Source organism: Neovison vison, chromosome 10 (genome assembly GCF_020171115.1).
Source record: "Neovison vison isolate M4711 chromosome 10, ASM_NN_V1, whole genome shotgun sequence".
Lineage (NCBI taxonomy): Eukaryota > Metazoa > Chordata > Mammalia > Carnivora > Mustelidae > Neogale > Neogale vison.
The window spans coordinates 62858149-62884071 of NC_058100.1; the positions used below are offsets into that span (position 1 = coordinate 62858149).

General features: G+C 44.3%; 1 protein-coding gene across 2 annotated transcripts in view; it reads right to left on the reverse strand.

Moving 5' to 3' along the window:
• Positions 1–25923, reverse strand: part of HHAT (hedgehog acyltransferase) — a 346612-nt gene that overhangs the window by 88936 nt on the left and 231753 nt on the right. The window lies entirely within an intron of this gene.

The window sequence follows — 25923 nt, forward strand, 5'->3', positions numbered from 1 at the left end:
GCTGCTTTTAAAAAAAAACCCAGAGGTCTTTGATCTGTGGTGAGTGCATCTTTGTTCAACCTTCTTCCAGGAAGGAAAATTAAATCTCCTTTTCCTAAATATACAGTGTGTCCCAGGCATAGCACCACACACTTCACACACATTACATGCTTTGATTCTTTGAAGCACCACATGGTTTACACCTGCTGTTCCAGTATGCCAGTCAGTTTACAATATATAAAATTTGTATATTATTTTAATATTTTGTAGGAAATCTTATTTTGAAAACCATTTTTGAATAGAACAATTTTACAGAGAAGTCAAAAAAAAATGAAAACCACTTCTCAGTCAATAAATATTTCAAAAAACTATAGGATAGGTATTTTTAAATATACTCCTTCACTCTCAAATGTGCTCCAGTTTAGATAAAATTATACGATCATCTTAAAAAGGCCCATTTTTGTAGGCTAGAAAACGGAGGCTAGGAAATTAACTTGAGCAAGGTGCAGGGACTGAATGGAGGCAAGTGGACCATAGCCTGGCAAGGCCAAGAGCATGAATTTTGCTGGGACAAGGGGAGAAGGTGGGTGCTAAATCACGGACCCAGAAGGGCTAGACAATGAGCCAGAAAAGCCTGACAACCCCGGGCGCAGTAGTTTTGGTTGGTGCTCTGCTGCCCCCTAGAGGCGGCTTGGTTGGTGGTGCGAACACTCCTCAGCAGGAGCTAAAGATGGGCCACAATTCCCTCTAGCCTCCTACCTGCACAGAGGGAGCTGCTGCCCCATCATGGTACTCCATGAGTCTGCACTTCACTTCCTACAATGCTGTGTGTAAGAAGCTTGCGGGTATATACATGAGCATATATTGCATGCATATATATATATATATATATGCATGCCTGATAGGTATGTATGCATACATATATGTGTATGTGTGTATGTATAGAGGCAGCAGGAGAGGGGAAACAGGTGTTCAAACCAATTTCAAAAGAATGAGGAATGGCTGCTATTGACAGAAACTACCAATAATTTTGTAAAAAGAGGTAATATTAATACCAATACTCCTCTCTCCCAAGATAGCTATTTCATGTTGACCTCTTACTTACTGTATCTCACTATGTTAAGGTGATCCGCCCTCTGTATGTCAGGAAACCCAGTGTGGAATAAAAGCCTCTCATCATCCATCCACACCAACAGTCCTTCATATTGGATTCAACTCCAAGAAGGACATGTGCTCATGCTTGTGACGAGGAAGTGTCTAGCCCCATAATTACACACACAGCTATTTTAGGGACTCTTGGCACACTATGGCTTTGTAACTTTGCCTTCCAAATGACAGCCGACAAAAATCTAAGAATTTCTTTTATTCCTAAAATTCATATACGGCAGGTCTCCAAGGACATGAGGCTGCTTATTTTAAACCTGAGGAGGGTCTGGCTTCCAGACTGCAAGATAAAAATCCCTTCTTCACTCTTCACCTCTGGAAAACAGGAGGTGCATCAAAAAGGAGAGTAAACAAGTTATGTTCCTTTACAAATTCTACCAATCTCATGTCAGTTCCATGATTAATAAAAGCAGAAATGTCTCTCTTGCAGGAAAGCAGTAGTATGACCCCACTCACTGAGATCCTCTGCACGGTAAAATTGATTTCCCAAAGGAAGAAAGCTTTCAGCACCGCCTTCCCCGCAAAGCAAAAAATAAAAAGATTTTTCCTGTCAGTGACTGTGAGCTTCAGTCTGCACAGGGCCTGCCCCTGCCAGGCGGCCTCATGTGATCACTGCTTGCAGAGAATGCCGCTTGAAGGAGTTAGCATCCATCCACAGCCGCCGCCTTAATTTAAAACCACTTCACGGAACCAGCACAACATAGCAAACCCCCAACTCAGGAGGAGGAACTTCTATAAAATGGAGATGTTATTAATAACATCTACCCTTTACGGAGTTGTCCGTGAGCTAGGTGCTTTATGTACACTATTTCTAACCATTACAACAACCTAGCAAGGAACTAATAACTAGGCCTGTTTTACACAGAAGAGGTGAAATCTGAACCTAGAATGTTCTGGTTTCAGAACTCCTAGGCCTAGGTCCTATTTTGCCTTTTGTTGTTGTTGTTGTTAATAGAAACATTTCTTGGTGGTATGTTCCTCTTATTTAACCAAATCTTCAAAGCAGTCTCCACAAAAACATTCACCAGCATTTTGTTAACTGAAGAGATGTCCTTTGTCGGAAAGGAATCTTGATGGGGAGAAAGATCTTTATTATTTACAAAGGCATTTGGGCCAAGGAACATTGGGGCCAAAAGTCCAGGGGTATAAGTTCAAGTTTTAAACAGACTAACTAGGGGGCGCCTGGGTGGCTCAGTGGATTAAGCCGCTGCCTTCGGCTCAGGTCATGATCTCAGGGTCCTGGGATGGAGTTCCGCATCGGGCTCTCTGCTCAGCAGGGAGTCTGCTTCCCTCTCTCTCTCTCTGCCTGCCTCTCCATCTACTTGTGATTTCTCTCTGTCAAATAAATAAATAAAATCTTTAAAAAAAAAAAAAAACTAACTAACTAGTTTCCTTCTGTCCCACAAGTGGATACGTGCTATCCTGACCAGGCTGGCATCCTGCAGATGTCTGACTACAAAGAAGTGGGGGGTGTAGGGGTGTCTAGGTGGCTCAGTGGGTTAAGCCTCTGCCTTCAGCTCGGTCATGATCCCAGGGTCCTGGGATCAAGCCCCACATCAGGCTCTCTGATCAGCATGGAGCCTGCTTCCCCCTCTCTCTCTGCCTGCCTCTCTGCCTACTCTATCTCTCTCTTTCTGTCAAATAAATAAATAAAATCTTTAAAAAAAAAAAAAATAAGTGGGGGGGCAAAAAGTCAATGGTCAGGTGCAGGTTTGGGGAAGTTGCTGAGTAGGTATACACGAAGGGAGAAGAAAATATGTGGCTCTTTCACAGATCCACTATGAGAAAAAACTCAGGAATATGTCCTACAGTTGGGGAGAGGGGTGGTGAAAACCCATGTGGCAAAAGCATTAATCTTAAAACTATAACACTCCCTTTTCCCAAGACTACACAACAGCTTCCCAGCTTGACATATTATCTTCAAACTCCTTGCTGAGGCCTAATCCCTAACCCCCCCTTGAGGTAAGAGGATGAGGGACAGAGGATACTGAACGACTTCGTTTCTACTCTCTGGTAGAAGGAGGTGAGGTGGGCTTGCAGGGTCCCAATCTTCAATTACCTTGTGCTTGGCAGGGCTGGTCCATCCTACTCCAGCTCTGCCATCTCTTTCTATCTTTATTCCCCACTAGTTCTCTTGGTAAATCATGAAATCCTGAACAAATGGGGAATTCACACCTCCACGCCTTTGGTCATACCATGTTCACATCCTCCAGCCTCTCTGGTTTTTCACCTTCTGTTCAGCCTACAAAATTTTGTCCCTTTTCTCTCTCCTCCCAGAAGTCTCTTTGGAATATGCCCACTCTTCTGTTTAACCTAGAGCACCTACACTCTGTACCACTGACTGAAAAGTTATTCACCAAAAAAATGTCTTCTCTATTATACTGTCATTTCAATTAAGTTGTAAACTTCTTTACGGAAGGACTAGATATGTGATATGTGAACATGCGTGCATGTGTTATTATATAGTTCCTAGTCAATGGTATTTATGTACCTAGCAACCTAATTTTCACAGTCCCCAACAGCTTTTAAAGTTGTGATAAATTATCACCATGGCCACAGACCTATTATAAGCAATCAGGAACCAAGGGAAGAGTGTAAGGTCCTGCCCCAGTTACTGGGAGAAACTTCAAAGGAACTTGTTCCTAAAGAATACAGACACTTGAAGGATGTATAAGTCTCTCCACACTTTGTAATCCTATCTCTCCTATTAGGTCAAAAGCATGTGGCTCCAAACCACTAAACCTATCCTAACCTCAGGAGAATTCACAGATGACAACTACTAGGCTTGTAAAGATAAGAGCCATTAGTAGCGGGAAGGGCAAGACATTGTTGGTGAGGTGACCTCACCTTGGCTTCACCTGGGCTCTAAGAGGATCGCTTCTCAGCCTTTTGGCTAAGATCAAGTGTAAGAGGAGCTCCTAGGAGGAGTTCTTCGCAGAGCTGGCCAGGCTCTCCTAAAGCCAGCTGTCACAGGCAATAGCTCCCTGAACTGACCCTGGCTCTAACCTTGGCCCACATTTGTGTTCGCTCTCCCACAACCCAGGCCAACCCCCATCCTTTGGGTAGTAGACAAACAGCTGGTGTTTAGACCTCACAAAGGAAGCTACAGATCTGCTTATAAAAAGCTTTCAAAAGAAGATGCACACAGTAAAGAAATCACTCTGTCTAGTACAGATCATAATGGAATTTTAATAAGTAAAAACCAGCAGTTGGTTAATGGACAACTCAAGACTTTATCATCTACAGAAGGCTTAAAGAGGTCTACGTTCAAAGCAGAGGGCACGTTTTGAGCTGGGCTATTCTCGGCTCTTTTACTGAGAGATTCTGGCTGTATGTTTTGTATGCAACTCTGAAAAATCGCTTATTAAAAATGATATGTCCTATTTGGCAACAGAACATTGTGGAATTTATAAAATAGAGATTAAGCTCAGGCTATATTTAGTCTACATTTAAACTTCCAGGTTCATGTAATTAGATGCCAACTTTTTTTTTTAATTAATCTTTTCATTCCACAAAGTCTGTAGCTGAGTGGGTTGAGGTGCTGTGCTGATAAACACAAGCCTGTAACATCCATCCTGGAGAAAGATTCCGTTCTAACTTCACAGACTGAAACCCAGACTCTAGCTCCCCGAAACCTCTATCTTCCTCACCATAGAAGAGGCTGATAGAAGATGAATGGCTCAGCCCAGCCTTCCTCAAGTAGCAACATCAGCAAAGCCTAGGGCAAGCAGGAGGGCGGTGCTTAAGACCTGGAGATGTGACCTTGGTTCTGCTCTGCCACTTACCAATCTCTGTAACCTTGAGCTCATCAATTAAGCCTACTCAGCTTAAGTGTGTACACTGATCCTATGCTAGGAGCACTGAAACCCTCTTTGGGTATGAGCTGCTATGAAGATCAGAGGAGACAATGTATGTGTAAGGAGTGTGGAGATGTCAACACTCCATACGAACAGGAGGAGGCATGTTACTAATAACGAGCCAGCAGCACCACACTTGCATTCAAGAAAAAACAAAATGCCATTATCATAATATCAGATTATCATAATGATCAGACACCATTCCTGTATCTTCCATAAGCATTTGAAGGCACCAAAGCTCTGAACTGCTTGCTCAGAGATGTTCTTTACTTAAAACCATTAGCCTTACATAAGCCACAGTCAGAACCAAGCTGCTTAACGTTCAGGGGTCTACTATGGATTCAACACCCACCCATGCGGACCTGTTGATTAGGCTGAGCCCAGATGGAGGCCAGCTGTTCTCCAAACATTTGATCCTGGCTGTGGAGGGGCCTGTAGAGGGTACGTGGATGGGTCAGGGTACAGTAGCCCCAACCACAACTTGGTCCATCACCAACATCTCACTTACAATCACTGTTGGCCTTCCACCAGGTTCCCTCATACCTAGAGAATACAAGAGCCATCTGACCAAATCCTGTCCTTATAATGGGTGACTACTGACTGGGTGGGCAGGGCCTCAAGAATGTGCTTTTATAGGTTTACTCATTCGACCAGTTTAAAGCAGCCTGATAATGCTCCAGAAGGTTCCATCCTCAGTGATACACGAGTCTCTGCAGCACTACGATTCTCAGACTACAGACTGGAACTAAAAAACAAACAAACAACTCTTTAACACGCAATACTTCCAAAGTAACTTCCGGTCACAAGTGGGAGAAGGAAAGGCCCAGGCGGAGGTGACCACAGACGGGGGTACACAACTGCTTCCCTTCACGGGGTTTCAACCGTCTTCGGCTTAGGAGCACACTGAAGCCTCTGCTCTGGGGCCTGTGTCTATTTTGGGTTATAAATAAACACAATATGAAACAGATTCTTGAGAGATTTGAGCAGAGGAGACAGAGCGGGAGTTTATACTCTTTAGTGCCACGGAGCTGAGTCTAATCGCTAATAAAAAGGTCCTTGAGCCTCAGTTTAATAACCACCAAGATTTCCTGGCTGCCTGCCTGTCTCCCCACCTTCCTCCCAAGAGGATGCTAAAAGCATCTATAAGCTTCCCTAGACCAGATGAAAAGGAGAGGTGTATGGAATGTCAGATGAGAAGGAGCAAACCCAGCTGTCTGCATGATGTAGGTCTGTATGATTCCCCATCTCACAGTCAGAGGGAAGGGGTTAAGAGGAAAGACACCATCCTCTGCTGCTCCTAACACATTTCCCAGCCTTTGCTTCATCGGCTGTCCGATTCCCAAGTCCGGGCTGGAAATTACAGCACTCCCAGGCACACAACTCCTCTCTTAAGCAACTGTACTGTTTCTCTCCTATGCTCCCTTTCGATCTCTGCCTCTCACCCACATCCTATCCAGTGCCATCCTGCTGGTCTAACCTTCTTATTTATTTATCATGACTATTAGGGAAATGTTCACTTCAAAATGAACTTGTACAACTCAACTCAAAAGTTGCTGCACTGGTACACTGCCTCAAGGGTCTCTAGAACAAAGTGTTCTGAAGACAAGTGCATAAAGAAATGCCTAACCGAGAGCTGAGGCATTTCAATCTCCATCTGGGTTTATGGTGTAATGATTGTGAGACATCTGTGTTAAGGCCCCACAGAGGCAGGGCCCACAGCCCTGATGGATATATCGTCTGTGTTCCCACAGTAACATAGTATCTCACACATAAAGTCCAGTTGGTTGGTCATGCAGACCAAAACAAAAATTAACAGCTAAGGAAGGGACAAGGCAACTTCTGTGTCTTCGGGAAGCATCTAGTCTGACAATGGTAGCCAAGTCCTTATCCTCAGGGGGTCCTACATACAATGAATTCCCATGGCGTATATCCTAAATTAAAACCTATCTACCTGGCTTTTCAAAGTCATTCTCCAACTGCCTCCCTCCTATGCCACCCAACTCCATCTTCTGAGTCTGCAAAATGGGTTTTCCAATCTAGTCAGTGAACTGCATTTTACACAAGTCTGGGCCCGTCCGCCCCACCATGGAAGACCCCTGGCCATCATTGCCACCATCTGATTTTTCAAAATGAGCTCAACATTCAAGGAAAATTTCCCCTGCCAGTCTCACAGAACGCTGGTGGCCCTTTGATTCTTCCTCTCTTCAGAATACATGTATTCACTGGGTCTAATTTCCTCAGACTTGTCCCTGTGCTGCTTTCTAGCATTTCTGAGTGACTTCATCAGGTCCGTGGGCAGGTACAACTCCCCACCTCACAACCAAGACATGGAACAGGGAAATGTTACATTTCCCTTTTTTCCCCCAGAGTCTACCTTAGCCTCTGAATTCAGGGGATGTTCAGTAAATCCTGACCAATTTCCTTCTTTCCCTCATCCTCTTCAATTCCCTGATTCCCTGATTCCTTCCTCTCCTTTTTTTCTTTGACTGTCACTCTCTCTAAACAAAAGATGATTCTCCAGTTAGAACGTATGGCTTCATAAGTAAATGTCATCATTCACATCTGCCACTACATTGTCCTCTAAGGTGCTGCGGGTTTTGCAGAGTTACATTTACAAAGTCAGACTAAATCACAGATACCAACAGGAGATGTCCTGAGCCAGGGGATAGCTGGCAGGACTGAGAGGTGGAACATGTGCCAACTCCAACTTCCCCAGGAAACTGCAGAGCTACCCAAAAGAAAAGGGAGAGTTAACCAAAAAGCAAAACTTCAGTGCGAAATGTTTTTTTAAAGATTTATTTATTTAGGGGCGCCTGGGTGGCTCAGTGGGTTAAGCCGCTGCCTTTGGCTCAGGTCATGATCTCAGGGTCCTGGGATCAAGTCCTGCATCAGGCTCTCTTCTCAGCGGGGAGCCTGCTTCCCTCTCTCTCTCTGCCTGCCTCTCCATCTACTTGTGATTTCTCTCTGTCAAATAAATATATAAAATCTTTAAAAAAAAAAAGATTTATTTATTTAGAGTGCAGAGCAGAGGGAGAGGCAGAAAGAAACTCAAGCAGACTCCATGCCGACCGTGGAGCTCAATGCCAGCCTTGATCTCACAACCCTGAGTCACAACCAAGAACTGGACACGTAACCAACTGAGCCACCTAGGTGCCCCAATGTGTTAAATGTGTAAATGTTTTTAAAATTAAAATACCTAAGTTGGGAGGTTTAAAATTTTAAATGTTAACTTTACAAATAAAATCACGGACATGACCATCAGTGTTAGGTACCTGTGAGCGGAGGGTGTTCTTGAGGCCAACAGGAGTGTGGCTTTAACCCTTCAACTTTTGGACAATATCTCTTCCTCTGCCATGAATGTCACTTCCAAGTCCAGTGTGTGCTTTGGCTGTAAGAGTAGAACTGAGCTGAAGGGTCAAGACCATTGCTGGACATGGATTAATGAATGAACACACACACACACACACACACACACACACACACCACCTTAGAGCATAGAGATGGGTGGAAGTCTGGATGAGTAAGTCACAGTCATGGACTTCAGAATGCTGGTTCCTTCTCCGGGCCTTGGTTTACAACTAAGAAGAGATCAAGAGCTAAGGGAGAACTAGGGGGTGACGTCTCTGGCTTGGAACATGAATGTTCTAGAATGATCATTCACAATGGCATGCGTTTTGCTACTGGTTTCTGCTAAAACAGAGACGATCTGTCTTTTCTAATGGATTTTCAAGACATGGAGTACCTGAATTATGAGCTTATGCTTCTGAGTTCCCCATTTCTCCACCTCCCTGTTGCCATAAAGCTAACTCATGAATTAATATGAAATGCATGAGGAAAGGGTTATCTGAAGGAAGCCTGCAGGGAATCCTGACTCAACGTGTTGAACCTTTTCTTGGTAGCAAATTTCCATCCACCAATTTATCTGCTTTGCCAATTCAGACATTTATATTCTGGACCTCCTTAAAGAGTAACAACCAATTGGCAGTAAAAATGCTCATTTGGGCTGGCCATCAATGGGGTTCAATGCCAGAAAGGGCGAAAAGTGGGAGAAAAAAATGCCAGCAGATATCATACAGGCACCATTTTAAACACAAGGCCATTCAAGACTGTTTTCAGGAAGAAGAAAAATAAAAGTCTCAGGCGCCGAATGATTTTCAGAAAATAATCGAAGCAAAATGGCTGCTGGTAGTAATAATGAGGCTACTCCCCTCCGGACTGAAGTCAGCACTCTGACAAATCAGCTCTGACAGCACCGTTCCGATCGCCTCTCATTTGTCATAATTATGATCCATAATCCCTATCAGGCATGATACCTTTTAAGGCCTGGCTCTGGAAGGAAAAACTGACAATGCTTGGGTCTGGGCGTGAATGGCAATAAATCTGCAATGCCGTCCAACACAACCATGCTAGCGCAACATTTACGGAAACAAAACAAGAACATCATCTCATGCCCGGAAAACAATGCCCCAATAAGTATTTTCCCCTTAATGCAGTGAGAGGCTGCCCAGATGACACTGCTTATTCGAAAGATCCCACGGTAATTGAATGAACCCTTGAGTGCACATTAGAGATTAATATTTTAAGAGCTGGCATTTTACAGAGACAGTCTAAGAATGACATTCAATGTGTATCACAAAAGGCAGAGTCTTCTGTAGATTAAAAATGCCACCATTCATGCAGTAAAATCATAAGAAATCCACAGACATCAGACGTGGAACTAGATATTAACATGGTAATCCGTGTTGGAAAGCATCCATTCCCCAGGGCAGGGGATAGAAGTGGGCCGTAAGAATGGCATTTTACTTTCTCCCTGGGCTCCTTCTCAAGTGTGGTCGAGATGAGGAAGGAAGTTTTATGAGCTGGAGGGTATTGTGCTTGACTTTTACCTTACTCCTGAGAAAGGTGGGCAGAGAGAATGGGGAGTAACATAGTGGTCCCCAGCTACGAGTGCCTAATGGGGCTGCAGTGACAAATGAGGTCCTGCATCTAGATAAGCAGAGAGGCAACTTGGGTTCAAATAAAAAAAGTATTATTCCCAGATCTTCCCTCCCACATCACGGTCCTGACATCCAAGACTATGGCCAGTGAAACCGCAGACAAGGGCAGATCCCAAGAGGAGCCATTTCATGGGGGCCAAAGAGCAACAGCATCTCCTCAGAGCTCCTACCTGCTTATGACATCTCATCTGCCTGGGGTACATCCACTAATACAAATCTAAGGCCCAGTAACCAGTGCAGCAGGCCTAGGCTTCCAACACCATCACCCTTCCTAATGAGAATGGAAAAGGCATGGAAGAAATGTGATCAATCTGGGTCATGGGTTCAAATACAAGGTGTAGGGCAGAAAGTAGCTGACTGAGTTTACTATCTCCACCTAGGTAGCACTGATGAATTTTATTTTGAGAACTCAACTGACACACCCTTTTTCCATTCCATGATCATGGCTAGGAGACAGGGAACCTACTTTCAGAACATTCCCCCTTCTGCTAGAAGGAGTTTCTGGAACACACAGGAGAGAGGCATGGCTGCCTATACTGTTGAGCATGAAGGTGCTAAGATGCAAGCTGTGAGCTTTAAACATCAACTCTTCTAGGGAGTCAGAAGCCAAGAACCATGCAAGAAACACTAGAGTGGATGAGAGTTAGGGGGCAACCAATCTATTCTTGAGTTCAACTGCGGGACCAGTATTCCAAGCCCGTCTGGTTGTCGTCATGTCTGCCACACTTTCCTGCTGCATCCCAGTCATGACAAGACCTCTGAGACTTTAGGCTGGACTGGAGGGCTCTGCCTTAGTGATCTCCACTGGGAGTCTCAGTACTGCGATTCTCAGTCCCATCAGCTCTCCATGTTCCAGCTCTTCAGTGAGGAGTTTGCTGGAAGGATGGAAATCTCAGCACCACACTGGATGTCAAGGGGACTCCCAACTGATATTGGCTAAATGGTCTCCCCAGCCCGAGGACCCTTCTGCTCCTCACACCAACACCCAGCCCTGGCTGAGACTGTCTGTGGCTGCTTCTTGTCCTCAGCACCAGCAGCTGCCTCTGGCACAGCTGCAGAACTTTGGTGTTCTCCTCAGCATCTCCTGAGCTCTCTAGGAACCTCTTGGTCGCAGGGACCACACTGCAGTGTCATGTGCTGAACACCGCTCTTGGGGAGGAGCTTGCATCAGGGTCTCTGCTGAGCCCCAGGGGGCCATGTAGATCTCTGAAGGACCCTCATCCCAAGTCCCCTCAGGAGTGAGATACCTCAAAGCACAGACCCCACAAAGGACTAAGCCACCCCCGCCCCCACAGCTCTGGGTGAGCTCAAATACTTCCCAGTGCAGCACGCAGTGCTCAAGGTAAAATGTCACCAAAGCCAGTGTCAGAGGAGAACAGTTATCATTGCCAGCTCAAATCTTTGAGGAAAAATACTCTTAGGAGTTGATGATTTTTTAAATGTAATCAAAATGGTAGGCTACAAGGGGACATGTAGGCACATGAAATACAAAATGAAATGATATTTTCTTAACGAGTTCCCTGGGAACCAAGGGTATCTAGACATCGCACCTCGCTGGATGTTGCTGCTGCTCCAGGAATGTGCCTGGCTCAACAGGCAGGGCCCTGGGTATGTGCCAGGCTCTGCCTCCAGCTCCATCACCCTGAACAGCTGTGACCCCAGCAGGACCAGAGAGCCTCCTTCTTGGAGATGCGTTTATAATCTATGTCCAGTTCACCTTATAGGATTGCATATGATGATCAAATAAAACAAAAGGAATGAAAAGGAACTGAAAATTCACGTAAAAAAAATGATGATTCTACTAACAGTATATGGAACATAGTATATTAGGGATACTATTATCTATAATAATCAGGGAAATAATTTCCATTGAGTTAAATATTTTGCTAAATGAAGAGGAGAGAGAAAAACCAGACTGCTCACTTAAGCCAGGCACTGTGCTAAACATTTTATAGGTGTTAATTCAATTTTCAAAACTACCTTGGGAACTCCCCCACCCCCCCCACTCCAAATTACTTTCCCAATCAAAGAGCAGACAGACTTCTTCCGCGCTGCACCAGAGAGCAGAGCCTGGACCAACCGATGACCATTACAAGGAAGCTTTTTTCCTTCAGTCTGAGCTGTCTAAAGGCAGAAAAGGCTACAAACAAAGCTAATGGTGGAGGGGAGATGGAGATTGAGGTCTGATTCCAAAATGCATGCTTTTCCACTAAATCAAGTGGATTTTCCAAGATAACTATGGATGTTAGGCATAGATAACTTATATGTTTAACATTAAAAAGATAGTTAATATTTAATCCAGTATTTTTTACCTTTCAAAAATGTCTATTGAGTCCCTAGTAGGTGTCACTCACCATGCTCAGTGCTTTAGACACTATTTCACTTCATTTAGATGGTACTTCAGCATTTTTAGTGCCTCAGAGTCATTTTTGTGAACCTAAATTATCCTTACAGCAGCAAAGCATAATAGCTCTAGATTACAGAGTGCCCAAATTCATTACAAGATGACAAAATAATCCAGTGCTTTTCCACTTAAGTAAACCCAGTGGAAACTTATTGTATCACCTCAAAGTTCAGAAGGAAGAAGAAAGGATCTTGGAGGCCATCTTGTGTATAAATCCCCTATACTAGACCCACAACCAAAAGTCGCCCAGCCAAACCATCAACACTTGCAGTGGCTAAGAGTTCTCCATTTCTTGAAAAAGTCTTTTTCACCTTTTTTCTTTTTTTAAAGACAACTTAGACTGAAGAGACAATGCTTCTCTGTACTTTTACCAGTTAGTCCTGGTTCTCCTTTCTGAAGAAACATGGAACAAATGTAGCAGGTCTTCAACCAGCAAGCAGCCTGTCAAATATCTGCTGAAAGTCCTCCTCTAGCTCCAAAAGCTTAAATGTGCAGGTGACATACCCTCTGTTTCTTTATACATTCTTGTATATCTGGTTTCAAATCTCCTGTCGTAGTGCCCCCTTTTCTAGATAGTTCCTCATCTGTCTGGGTTCCTCTGGGATTATGGTGCCTAAAGTAGACTGAACCACTTAAGGAATGACATGAATAGGGCACCTGTGTGGTTCAGTCAGTTAAGCATCTGTCTTTGGCTCAGGTCACCATCCCAGGGTCCTAGGTTTGAGACCCATGTCAGGCTCCCTGCTCAGTGGGGAGTCTGCTTCTCCCTCTGCCTCTGTTCATGTGCACACACACTCTCTCAAATAAATGCATGAATATCTTTAAAAAAAACAAAACAAAACTGGGGGGCATGGGTGGCTCAGTGGGTTAAAGCCTCTGCCTTCAGCTCAGGTCATGATCTTAGAGTTCTGGGATCAAGCCCCACATCGGGCTCTCTGCTCGGTGAGGAGCCTGCTTTCCCCTCCCTCTTTACCTGCCTCTCTGCCTACTTGTGATCTCTGTCAAATAAATAAATAAAAAATCTTTAAGAATAAAAAAAAAATTAAAATAAATTTTTTTAAAAAGCTAAAAAAAAGGAATGCATGAATAATGAAGAACAGACTGGAAATACCAATTCTTTTTCTAATCATAGAGTAGTATAAATGACAAATATTTTCTAAGTCTCCACTATGTGCCAGGTATTGTGCTAAGTACTGAAGACACATGGGAATGTCCCATGTAATGTTGCCCTCACAGAGCTTACATCCAACTTATTACACTGACAAAACCCGTAGGGACATTTATTTTGGGGGCAACATTATATAAGACCAAAGCTTGTACCTGTTGATTCTCTGAGAAAGTCAAGACCATTCTATAAGAGTGTCTTCATCTTCTTTCCTAACCACATATATCTTTATCTCCACTGGCACCTACTCACTCATTCATCTGTGTTCCCATAGTGTAAGGGACAACCTTCCCATGACAAAACTAACTCTGTGCTTTGATTCTCTCCCCTTCAGTCTCCTAAAGGACCATCCTCCATCAGTTATCTCCCTCTCTTCCTGCATCCTCATCCAGCTTATCTTAACTGGTTCTCTCCTTAGCATAAAGACATATTCCAGCCCCTCCCACTTTATGGGCTGGAATCAGCTTCGATCCCAACTTCATCCTTTACATCATCAGCTTCAATCCTAACTTCTTTTCTTCATGGCCAAGTCCTTCCAGACCCTTGAAAGAACAGTCAATGCCCGGCCTCTAAGTCCTCCCCTCCCTACCCACTCCCTACCCTGTTGCAGTCTGACTCCTGTTCTTCCCTGTTCCATTTAAACATTTAACTTCTGTCAAGGTCATTAACATCCTCTAGATTATTGAAGTCGAGGGATATATTTATATCATTCTCTTACATGAAGATGTCTGTCACATTCGGTATGGACGGCACCTTCCATGTCTTACCATAATAGTACAACTTAAATTCGTTATACAAATTTTAGGAATAGATACATTTAAAAAATCCAAAAATAACAACTACCAATGACCTTTTTAAAAATATCCTCTGTGACATTTTTCTAGAAATACACATAGATATATACTTTTCATAAGAATAGGATCACATATGGACCACTTTAGGAAACTGCTCTGTTCACCTGTTCATGAGCATACTTCCATATCTCCACCGTCTGTTTCCACAGATTTTCCTCCGTTGGCTCTAGGGAAACCACTCTTCATTTTCCCTTTACCTCGAGAGCCATCATTTCTCAGTCTCCACCCTCTTTTCATCCTCTGGCTAGTTCTAAACACATCAGCAACTTCTCAGACCTCTCTCCCCAGACCTCTCTGTGTTCACCCCAGGAGTCTGTATCAGTTCATTAACAAAGCAATTACTGGAGTGTGGCTCACCTACCACATTAGCTGGCAAGTCAGCCACACACAGAACAAGTAAACAGTGATGCTAGTATACACAAGGTGCTCAAGGCATGTCTGCTACACTAATCAGAAGGCAAGAGGAAGGGGAGGAAGAGCTCCAGCAAGGAGTACTGTTGGGGAAATGACTGCACAGGTGAAGATCGGTATGAAGGCAAGGAAAAGAAGGAAAAAAAGGATGAGGAAAAATGATAGAGAAGCATCGAGACAAAACTCCCTCCTCCTTCACACCTCTGCTGAGAGCTGGATGTGTCATGCAATCACTGAAATGCGGCACTGAATGGGTGGGAGGAGCTCCTCACTACCCCCTCCTCGAAATCAGTCTCCCATAATCACTGCGCATGGGAACCCTTGTGAGGTGACCCTGCAGCCCCTCTCCCTGGCTTTCACCCTGCTACAGAGTTGAAGAACCCTCCCCACCATGCTTCCCACCCACCACTTCATACACTGCCTTCCACTATCCCCACCCCAATATCACCTTTCAGCCCCTTCCCAGATTAACATCATTAATCTGCCAAACCCAAATGATCGCCCTGACCTCTAACACCATCTTTTCTGCTATTCTTAAACTCTTTTTTTTTCAATTTATTTATTTTCAGAAAAACAGTATTCATTATTTTTTCACCACACCCAGTGCTCCATGCAATCCGTGCCCTCTATAATACCCACCACCTGGTACCCCAACCTCCCACCCCCCTCCACTTCAAACCCCTCAGATTGTTTTTCAGAGTCCATAGTCTCTCGTGGTTCACCTCCCCTTCCAATCTACCCCAACTCCCTTCTCCTCTCTAACACCCCTTGTCCTCCATGCTATTTGTTATGCTCCACAAATAAGTGAAACCATATGATAATTGACTCTCTCTGCTTGACTGATTTCACTCAGCATAATCTCTTCCAGTCCCGTCCATGTTGCTACAAAAGTTGGGTATTCATCCTTTCTGATGGAGGCATAATACTCCATAGTGTATATGGACCACATCTTCCTTATCCATTCATCCGTTGAAGGGCATCTTGGTTCTTTCCATAGTTTGGCGACCGTGGCCATTGCTGCTATAAACATTGGGGTACAGATGGCCCTTCTTTTCACGACATCTGTGTCTTTGGGGTAAATACCCAGGAGTGCAATTGCAGGGTCATAGGGAAGCTCTATTTTTAATTTCTTGAGGAATCTCCACACTGTTCTCCAAAGAGGCTGCACCAACTTGCATTCCCACCAACAGTGGAAGAGGGTTCCCCTTTCTCCGCATCCTCTCCAACACATGTTGTTTCCTGTCTTGCTAATTTTGGCCATTCTAACTGGTGTAAGGTGATATCTCAATGTGGTTTTAATTTGAATCTCCCTGAGGGCTAATTCTTAAACTCTTATAAGTTTTTATAACTGTTCAAGTTTTCAGTTGTTTCATTGACTCTATGGGAATGCCACAGGGCTGAGACCTAGTATGTTACTTGAATCCATAACCCGACATGCCCAGTACACTTCTGTATTCCTCTGGGTGCTTGCCACAGACAGAACCGCCTGATCCAGGGCACTAAGATAAGGAGAGGCATTAGAGCCTCGCGGTTATAACAGCCTGGACTCCCTCAAGGGCTCTGATCCTACTTTTACTTACTAGTTGTGAGGCTGTGGCAGACAGTTTATGCTCTCTGAGCCTCAGGTCCCTAATTGGTAGAGTACAAAACCCATAGAGATGGAAAGATTAACTGAGATATTGAAGGGAAAGAGCTTTGAACAATGCTTGGCATACAGCAAGCACTCTATTGAGTGTCAGCTGTGACAATGATAACACGTTTAGAAGTGGTCACATAAAGAGACGGCAAGAGCTCCTGCTCCTCTATCAAAGCATTAATGTCCTCACATCCACAGCAATTTCAAATTCCTCACCTACCCCCACCTCCTGCCCCTTGATACCAGGATTAAAAAGAACTTCTACAAAGCATTCTTTTCTTTAGGGGCATCTCATTCCTTAATAGACTGGGTGAGTGGGAGGCCCCACTGTCAACAATTCAGATAAGAAAAACACACATTATTAAGTATCTTCTCTAATTCATGTTTGTATGATTTATACAACTAATGTATTTTACACTAGAGACAGTTCTAGAAATATCAGTATATTCCCTATCTCCTAAGTGTTCAATAGCTACCTAAAACTGAACTAGCTTATTGCATAGTATTTGTGAATTGTAATCCTATAATTAAGGCTTCATTAGTCCTTGTGATGCCAGTGCTCTGTAGTGGTTGATATAATATGATGAAGTTTATGTCATATGCTTTAAATCTCTGTCATTTTCATTCATTTATTATTTTGGTACCTACTATGGGCACCCACTATGGGCTAAGTGCTGAGGATTCACACACTTCTGTGTTGTCTTTGTGAAATTTCATGCCACTGGGCAGCTCTTGTTTCATCAGCTCTAAATGAAGCTTCATTAAGGATTTTATGAAGTGCCTGGTACTCATCAGGTATTGTGCTGGACATGATGAAGAATATAAAGATGATAGAGATAAAACCCCTACTCTCAGTAAGTTTATAATCTGGTGGGCAGACAAAACAAACATGGAAAAATACAGCAGTATAAGACAGTGTAAGTAGCACCAAAAGGGATTTGAATTAACATTTATCCAGTACCTTCTACATGCAGCCACTTGGCTGGGCACCTGCCATATTTAAGCGTAGGAGGTAAGTTAAAAACTCCCAATTTTCCAGATGAGAAAAGTGACTTTTAGACTCAGATCTGTCTCTGAAACTGGCATCTTGTCACCAAATCATGCCAACTCTTAGCTCAACTTCTTCACCTAGACCTATTTATGCATTTATACTGATTTATACAAAATACATGCAATGAGGTACAGAATGGTTAAGTGCCTTGCTCATACTTTAAAATTATGAGCAGGTTTATTTTTTCTAAGAGTTCGTAGTCTTCCGTGGATGGAACTAGAGGGTATTATGCTAAGTGAAATAAGTCAATCAGAGAAAGACAATTATCATACGATCTCAATGATATGAGGAATTTGAGAAACAAGACAGAGCATCACAGGGGAAGGGAGGGAAAAAGGAAACAAGATGAAACCAGAATGGGAGACAAACCATAAGAGACTCTTAATCTCAGGAAACAAACTGCGGGCTGCTGGAGGGGATGGGGGAGGGATAGGGTGGCTGGTGATGGACATTGGGGAAGGTATGTGCTATGGTGAGTGCTGTGAATTGTGTAAGACTGATGATTCACAGACCTGTACCCCTGGGGCAAATAACACAATATATTAATTTTAAAAAAGACAGAGAGAGTTCTTCAAATCCTACCAACTCCATGATTAAACCAAACGCCCCTCTATCTGCCGCAAAAAGTAGCCCACAATCTTGCCTGGAGGCCATTAAAAAAGGTCCAGGAATGCACAGGCCAGGAAAGAATTTACCTGGCCCCACAGGGCTTACCCTAAACCTCAGCTAGACACTGGGATGTGGCAAAGGATTCTATTTAAACCAGAAAACGAGGTGGCCGCTATCATCCTATCTCTCAGCTCTTTCTCTGAGAAAAGGTATACAAAAGAACTCTGAAGATGACCTGGCCCTCAGTCACCACTAACTTCCGAAGTGGCCTGGATTGTGTCTCTGGCCGACTAATCCACTGAATCCCAGCCTCCAGGGAGAGGGCATTAGGAGGCGGGGCCTCTGGGACAAAACCAGGTCCTGAGGGTGGAGCCTTTGTAAATGAGATTAGTGCCTTTGTGAGAGAAACCCCAAAGAGCGCTTTTGCTTCTTCCACCATGGAGGATACAATGAGCAGTCAGCCTTCTGCAAACAGAAGAGAATTTTCACCAGAACCTGACCACGCTAAAACCTTGACTTCCAACCTCTACTGGCAAACCTCTCTTCTAGCACTTAGAATCTACTCCAATGATTCAACAGGCTTTTGCCAAGCACCTAATATGGGCCAAGCAGAGATTAAATTATTTATTTTCTGTTGTAAACACAACAGACAAGGTCTCTGCTCTCATGGAGCATTCTACTGGAGGAAAATTAAGTAAACAAATGAATAGGTGATGTATTTTTGTTAATAATTTCTGTGAAGAAATAGAGCAAGATAAAGGGCTAGAGTCAGAACACATAATTTAGAATCCCACCATAGACGGCATGGTGTACTCACTATTTGTTTCTGTATGTTGATCTATATCCTGAGCTAAGAGATAAAGTTCTTGGGTATACAAAGCAAGCCTTGTAAGTCTTTATTCCCTGTGACATCCATTAGAGTGCCAAGTACACAGCAATTTCCATTAGTGACTAAGGATGAACTGACTAAAGAATATTCTGCAAGTCAGACGTCATCTTATCCTGTGAGCTACTACATGACATCATTATAAAATAGAAACTTCGGAAATGCTCTTTCCTGACTACTTCCAGAACAAGACTTCTTATATATAACTTCTCATCCTTGCAACATCCTTGACCCCAAGAAAGTCCCAATCTTTCCATTTCAATTTCTTCGGGCACCTTTCTCAAGGATGCCTCATCAGACCACATACCAGTCATCTGACACTGCCCCCCCCCAATCTATGGATACTTGGCCACTAGAATAACTGACAAAATTCTAACGGAATAAACAGCTTCCTTCCTCTAGAGCTATTTTGGAGGTTTGAAGGAAAGGGGAGAGATTGTTTACTCATTTGAAAATGAAAGTGTTTTCCTTCCCCACTTTTCTAAAACTTGCAAGCCCTTTCAACCAAGAACCCTCAAAACTGATCAGGAAAGCAGCAAGAAAGTTACCAAATCCATTTCCTAACACTGTAAAGTTAATTTCTCCTTTCCTCTCCCTTCCCCCTAGCAGTTCTCCCACTAGAATCCCTAAACACCAAAAACTACTCAAGCCAACAAAAACAGATATGTAAGACCCAAAGTCAAGTCCTGGCTGGTACCAGGTGTCTGACCTTCAGGACAAGTGTCTGACATTCAGGACAACTGCAGTCTTTATTTCCAGGTAAAGTAAAAAAGAAAGATACACGGGGTCAGCCAGGTAGTAGTTACTACCATCAATTAAAGTTCCCACTATCCTGATTCTTTCCATAATAAGGACCACTAGGCTTTGTGAATAACATTTATATTCACTTGCCTTTTACCCAACTACCATTTGTTGGATGCCTTTCAGTAGAAGGCCTTATGCCATAAGAAATTCAAAACTGAGTAAGAAGAAAAATCTTTGCTACCAAGTAACCTGCAAATATAGTATTATCTCCAAATACAAAGTAGAATCAACCATTATCACCACTTAAGCTAAAGAACAGATCCTAGGGATCCAGGTCCATGTAAGGTGTACCCATCTGCCCAAGACACACTGAAGGCCAAGGAGGAAGAATGTTCTTCTGGCCCTCTAAAAACTGAATCCAAATGCCCATGTGGACAGTGTCATCTGACCTGTTCCACCCACAAACTCCTGGCCTCGCAGATTATCAGCCAGTAACCTTGCCCACTCCTTTCATGACAGTAGCCAACAAATAACTGGCCCTGGGTATCAATTACCCTGGCAGGAGACATTCACACAGAAAAGTGACTTGGGTTATGACCTTCAGGCTGAGAAGCTTACAACTTTTCAATGCTGAAACAGGGGTCGGTGCAGTTGGAATGTGGGGAGAAGAGGTTGGCTAGTCTGAGATTTACCTGTCATCTGAGGAAACTGACATCTGTGAGGGTATTTACTGTAACAAACCAGTCCTTGACACAATAAACATCTTCTTTCTGTGTATTTACCTAGCAACCTACTGTCACTTGCAAACATAATACATGTAATTCCTTAAATAAACTATATACTCAGAAGCTGGTCCCAGCAACACATAGACACTCTCTCTGAGGTCCCTTTCTCATCCATGAGTCTTTGGTCCCACTGGCCCTTCTCTGAGCTCCTTTAGCCTCTCGGGAGTAAGGACTGAGTATGGGCAACAACCAGCATCATCTATAGGAAGCCTCGTGCATATGTGGATCCCATGCCCCTACAGCCATAATACTACACCCTTCTTCATAAAAGGACAAAATGCCTAACTCCTTCAGGAGGTCACTGGCTTTTAGGTGCTTTGCCAGTAGCACTGAATTATACTGAATTTGATCTACTTTCTCTCCCAGAACAAGTCATACCCTTTTGTGAGTGGCTGGTCAGGTTAGGGGTAAATCTGCAGTCAATGAATTGTCATTTGGGGAAAATTATATGAGGTTGGATTCCATAATCTTCATCTCATCAGTACCAGTCTCCAACTCAAAGAGCTAAATAACATCATCTACCAAACTACAATCAATCAAATGTGGCAAGAGAGCGGGGCTGTTGATGCCAGGCTTCAGACTGCTTCTGGGTCATCAAGATGACCTTCATACGTGTGCATCAGTGGAAGGAAAGGACATGTGGGTGCAAGACTGTGATGCCATGCTGGCCTGATGGCAGGGGGGGCAGCCCCCAGCGCTCGGTGAGCAGCAAGGAGCAGTGGGGAACAGGATGGGTGTGTCTGCTCATATGTAATCATGCACCTAATAAATGCCTGGGACCGAACACAGTGAGGGCATCTAGTGACCAGCAAAAGAAACACAGCGCTTGCCCCAGTAGAACTGACATTTCAACAAGGGTGGAGTCAAATTATAGAAGGTTTTGGGGTTTTGCCTCTTTGTTTTAAGAAAACCTGAAGAAAGATAGCATTTTAAGAGGAAATTTTCTGCACAGTCAGGAAACATGAAACAGCACTGGAGGGGGCTGGTGGATCTGTGACACCACCCTCACCTCCCAACCCCCCTTCAACCACCACAGGGGAGAGAGAAGCTGAGACAAAGAGTTGGGGAAAAGGAAGAGCAACAAGAGAGCAGAGTAAAACCCGCCCTCTGCAGACTACAGTTCTGATTTTTCACAAAATGTTTCTTCAAATGAAAACTGTCACTGAAAACAAAAAAACAAATAAAAAATCAAGGGGAAGAAAAGAACAAAGATGGCTGCTCTGATGAAAACAGGACTCTAAACATCGACATTAATAAGCATATTTATTGGTGGCAAGAAATTCCAATCAATACTAATCAGGCTCAGCTGGCCCTCTTTTCCTTGCCAGGTTTAATGACACTTCCGAGCCCTTATTGGATTGAGAGTCCACACGCATGCATACTAATGAGGTCACCAGTACAGAACTCACCGTTGGCTTCCAAGGGGACCTGATGGGCAGCATTTCTGTCCCCGAGTGTATGTCAACCAACACATGAGGCAGTTGGTTCGTTGGTTAGTCCCTCGAGGTTTCAACCTGCATGCTTGATCACTACTCAATCTTGTTATCTAACAGTTATGAGGGATAGCATGTGAAAGATTGGCTGGTTTGAAATTGTGCAAACTCTCCTCTGAAACTGAAAACCAGAGATTTCTTGCTTTTGACAATGATTTAATGACCACCTCTTCCAACATTTCCCCAACTAGTCTATGGCATCTCTACCTTCCATACATTCCCTCAAACTTGGGTGGCCATGCCCTTAGCAGAATCTCAGCCCAATTCCAGGACTTCTCCAGCCCTTTGCCCCAAGACTCCAGTCCCATGCATGGATTCAAACTCTTCTCCTTCCTGCACACCACCCCCATCCCGGCCCCCAGCACAGGGAGGAACTGTTGTGTTTTCTACCAGGTTGGAGAGGAAGACCAAAAAGTCTATAGACAAATATCTCTCCTTCCCTTATGTGTGCTTTCCCTCTGGTATCAGGGTGGGGGGTCGGGAGGAAGAGGCAAAAGGAAATCTTCTCAGGTGAGTGTTTAGAGCAAAAAGGCAGCCAGTCCTCTTTCTGTGGATTGTCCCTGTTTCTTCAGATTGGCTGGTGGTCAGTTCTTCCTTGTGGCAATATGTCCAAATGTCAGTCTTTTGTGGGGAGTGTTTTTTGGTTCCTTAGAGGGACCTTCTCCTCCAACCCTGGGTGAGAGATATCCATCTCAAGTTTACCACACTCCCCCATCCTTGGGTCCCTCCCAGAGGAGAACCAATCCACATCCTCTTCCTTCTGGGATTCCTTATCTGGTGGGCAGCCTTCTTGACAGGTGGGGGGATGGGAAATAAAAGATTCCATAAGGTGGTTCAAGCCCAGCCACCTTCAAAGGGGCCCATGTAACAGACATGAACCTCGTGCACCCTAGCCTTGCCAGAGGAATGACAGCTTGGATGGCACCTCTTTCAGACCTCCACCTCTCTCCTGACCTTGTCTCCAAACCACAGCAGCTTTGGGCATTTTGCTAACCTGGTGGCTTGATGATTTTCAAAAGTGAGGTAATTGCTAGCCCTGGTTTAACTGAGGAGGAAGAATTTGGGGCACCCCCAACCTGTATGAGTTATTCTCTTGGGGGTCTTCCTCTCCCCATTTTAGAGAGGAAAAACACTCCTTCTCCTTCCCCCAAGACCGGGGAATAGAGGACACAACAGCCTCTCTTTACAGGCACCTCTTTAGAAACCCTAAGCCCCTTTCTCTCTTCCAGTCCTTTACTACTGGCAGGCAGGTGACGGGAAGGAGCCTGTAAGTCTGCTTTTCTGAGTCCAGACTTTCAATAAGCTCTGGGAGCACACTGTGAACTTAGAATGTAGGGTTAATTGGCTCTTGTCCCAGCTTTGGGTGTTCATCAGCTCCCCAGAATAAAAAGAAAACTCTCTTGGCATCATGTTCCAGAAGTTACCCACTCTAAGGTCATATCTCCACTGACCGCACAGGGCACCATTAGAAAGACTACATGATTCCATACAAATCCATCCCTAAAGACAGGCAGCCCAGGAAAACCCACTCTCTGACATCTTGATGTAGGGATGGCGTCTTCCCATTCAAAGGACCTCTCAGCACCTTTATGGGCTCAAGCTGAACACTACCCCCTTCCTCCCCAGCATCTCCTCCAGCACACACCACACGTGCCTATGGACTCACACACACATCCATGACTCACACACACAAAACAGGGTGCCTGGTCTCTGAGTAGAGAATGGTACCTTTGTCCTCAAACCCAAATCTCAACTTTCAGAAGCCAGACCCTACACTGAGCTCTGTCCAATACGTCACTGAATGGTGAAATCACTTCCTTGGCCCTCAGAATTCCAGTGTCTTTGAAGCACAATACTAACCTGAAGCCAGGAGGACCAAGCAGCAAACGAGGCTATGCCCCTAGTTCAATTAGGGTGGAAAGCTATGGTTTTCCTGGAGATAATTAATTACATGATTAACTCAACACGTTTTTTTTGAACCCCTACATTATCACAGACACTCTAGAGGGCACTGATGAGACAGCAGTAAACAAAACTCTAATTACACAATTACAACAGTGGGTGCCCTCATCTTATAATTATTAACCTTTTTTATTGCTATTATTATTATCATTATTATTATTATTAATATTACTACTGCTGCTGCTGCTTTATCTTTGTGAAAATGCCTGCTAGAAAAACCACAGGCATTCACTGCTCCCCTCCCTGTCTCTCCACACACAGTGTTCATAAACCCCATCAACCCTTGATTCCGCTTGCTCATGCAAAGCTTCGCATGCCTATGATGTATGACAACATAAACGCAGCCTGCTCCACTTGAAATTTTCAATAAAAATACAGATCTAAGTGATGAATATTTTATCCAGTGAAAAAAACAATTTCAGGGCCATTTCTAATAACACGTCAACCCAACAGGAGAGGGAGGGAGCTGGAGAGTAATGAGGTGGATAAGCACCTGCACCAGGAGAAGCCAAGGCCCCAGGCAAACAAGAGGGGGGCGGGGTGGATTGAACAGCTCTGTTTTGCAGCCGAGGAGATCCAGGCCCACAGAGAAGTGATGAGGGAAGCTCACATCACAGGGACCTAACCCAGCCAATTCTCGATGGCAGAAGTGTGACTCTGGTATTGGGGAAGGGGACTCGGGGTGCTAATGAGCGTTCAGAAGGAATCCAGGTGAAATTGGATGGAGACTGTGAAACCCCATGCTGAGTGAGCAGACTCAAAAATGCACACAGGTTTGGGCCTTTTACCCTGCATTTATTCATGTTCCTGAGGCCTCTCTGTTCTGCCTCCATGGGTGTGTGTCTGTCCTCTCCACGAGATCCCAGAAGCGCCTCAGTGGAAGAAATAATGTCCCTCTTCTCTGTCTGGAAGGTTTGTGAGAAGAGGGAAGCTATGTTGCCTCTCTCAGCTCCAACTCCTGAGGGGGCCTCTAAAAAGCAAGGGCTCAGGCTAAGGGCAAAGGACAAGCAGCAGGGGTTTCCACACTCTGAAAATTCGGTGTGGGGTCCAACATCACAGAAGTTGGCCCTTTCTGTGGTAAGCCAAGAAGCTGACCGTGGTCCCCCATTTCTGGTCAGTGATGGAGCCACTGAGGGCAAGAAGCTTCCAGAGTTGCCTCTGGAAACCTCTCTTCTGCTCTCCTCCGCAGTCTGCCATGGCTTTAACAAGATGCTGAAACCTCAGAGCAGCCCCTTCCTGGAGGCAGCTCTGTCCATAACTTGCTCAGGAGAGGGTTCTTAAGGTCCAGCCTCCTTGTTTCAAGGCAGGACAGTGTGAAGGGCCTCCCCGCTCCACAGCCACCCATGGGGTCTACTGAGAGAGACCTCTCTGTAACTGACCTGTAACTGATCTCACAGTCTGTTTCCCAGATAATCCGCTCTCTGCTGGCCAAGCACAGGCAGAGGTTGGCTGAGAAAGACTTCAGGGAAGGAAACAAATCTGATGCATAAGTTACTTACATTTTAAGCAAGCAAGGCACTGAATATTTGCCAAACATGCAAACTTTCCCCCAGAGCACTCTGGAAGTCATGAGAGATCTGGAGGAGTTGCTGTGGAAAATTACAATGCCCTGAGGAATTCTCAGAACGTCTTCCTGCCACCTGCCTTCTCTGTGCGTCTTCCTCATTATTCACAACTTTGTTTACCCATAGAAACAAAATGTTAGAGCTGTCATCAGGAATACAAATGGGAAGCAAGCCACTCTCGAGGCAATCAGTAATGCTGAGGAAACAATGGGACTGCAAACTTTTTAAATTTTTCTTTAACTGCTAGTCATGGATTATGAAGCAGAAGGAAAGGAAATTCAACTCTTCACATTCTAGTTGACTGTCAGTAAGAACAGCTCATTTCCCTATCTATTTTAGCCACTTTGCAGAAAGTCAGTGC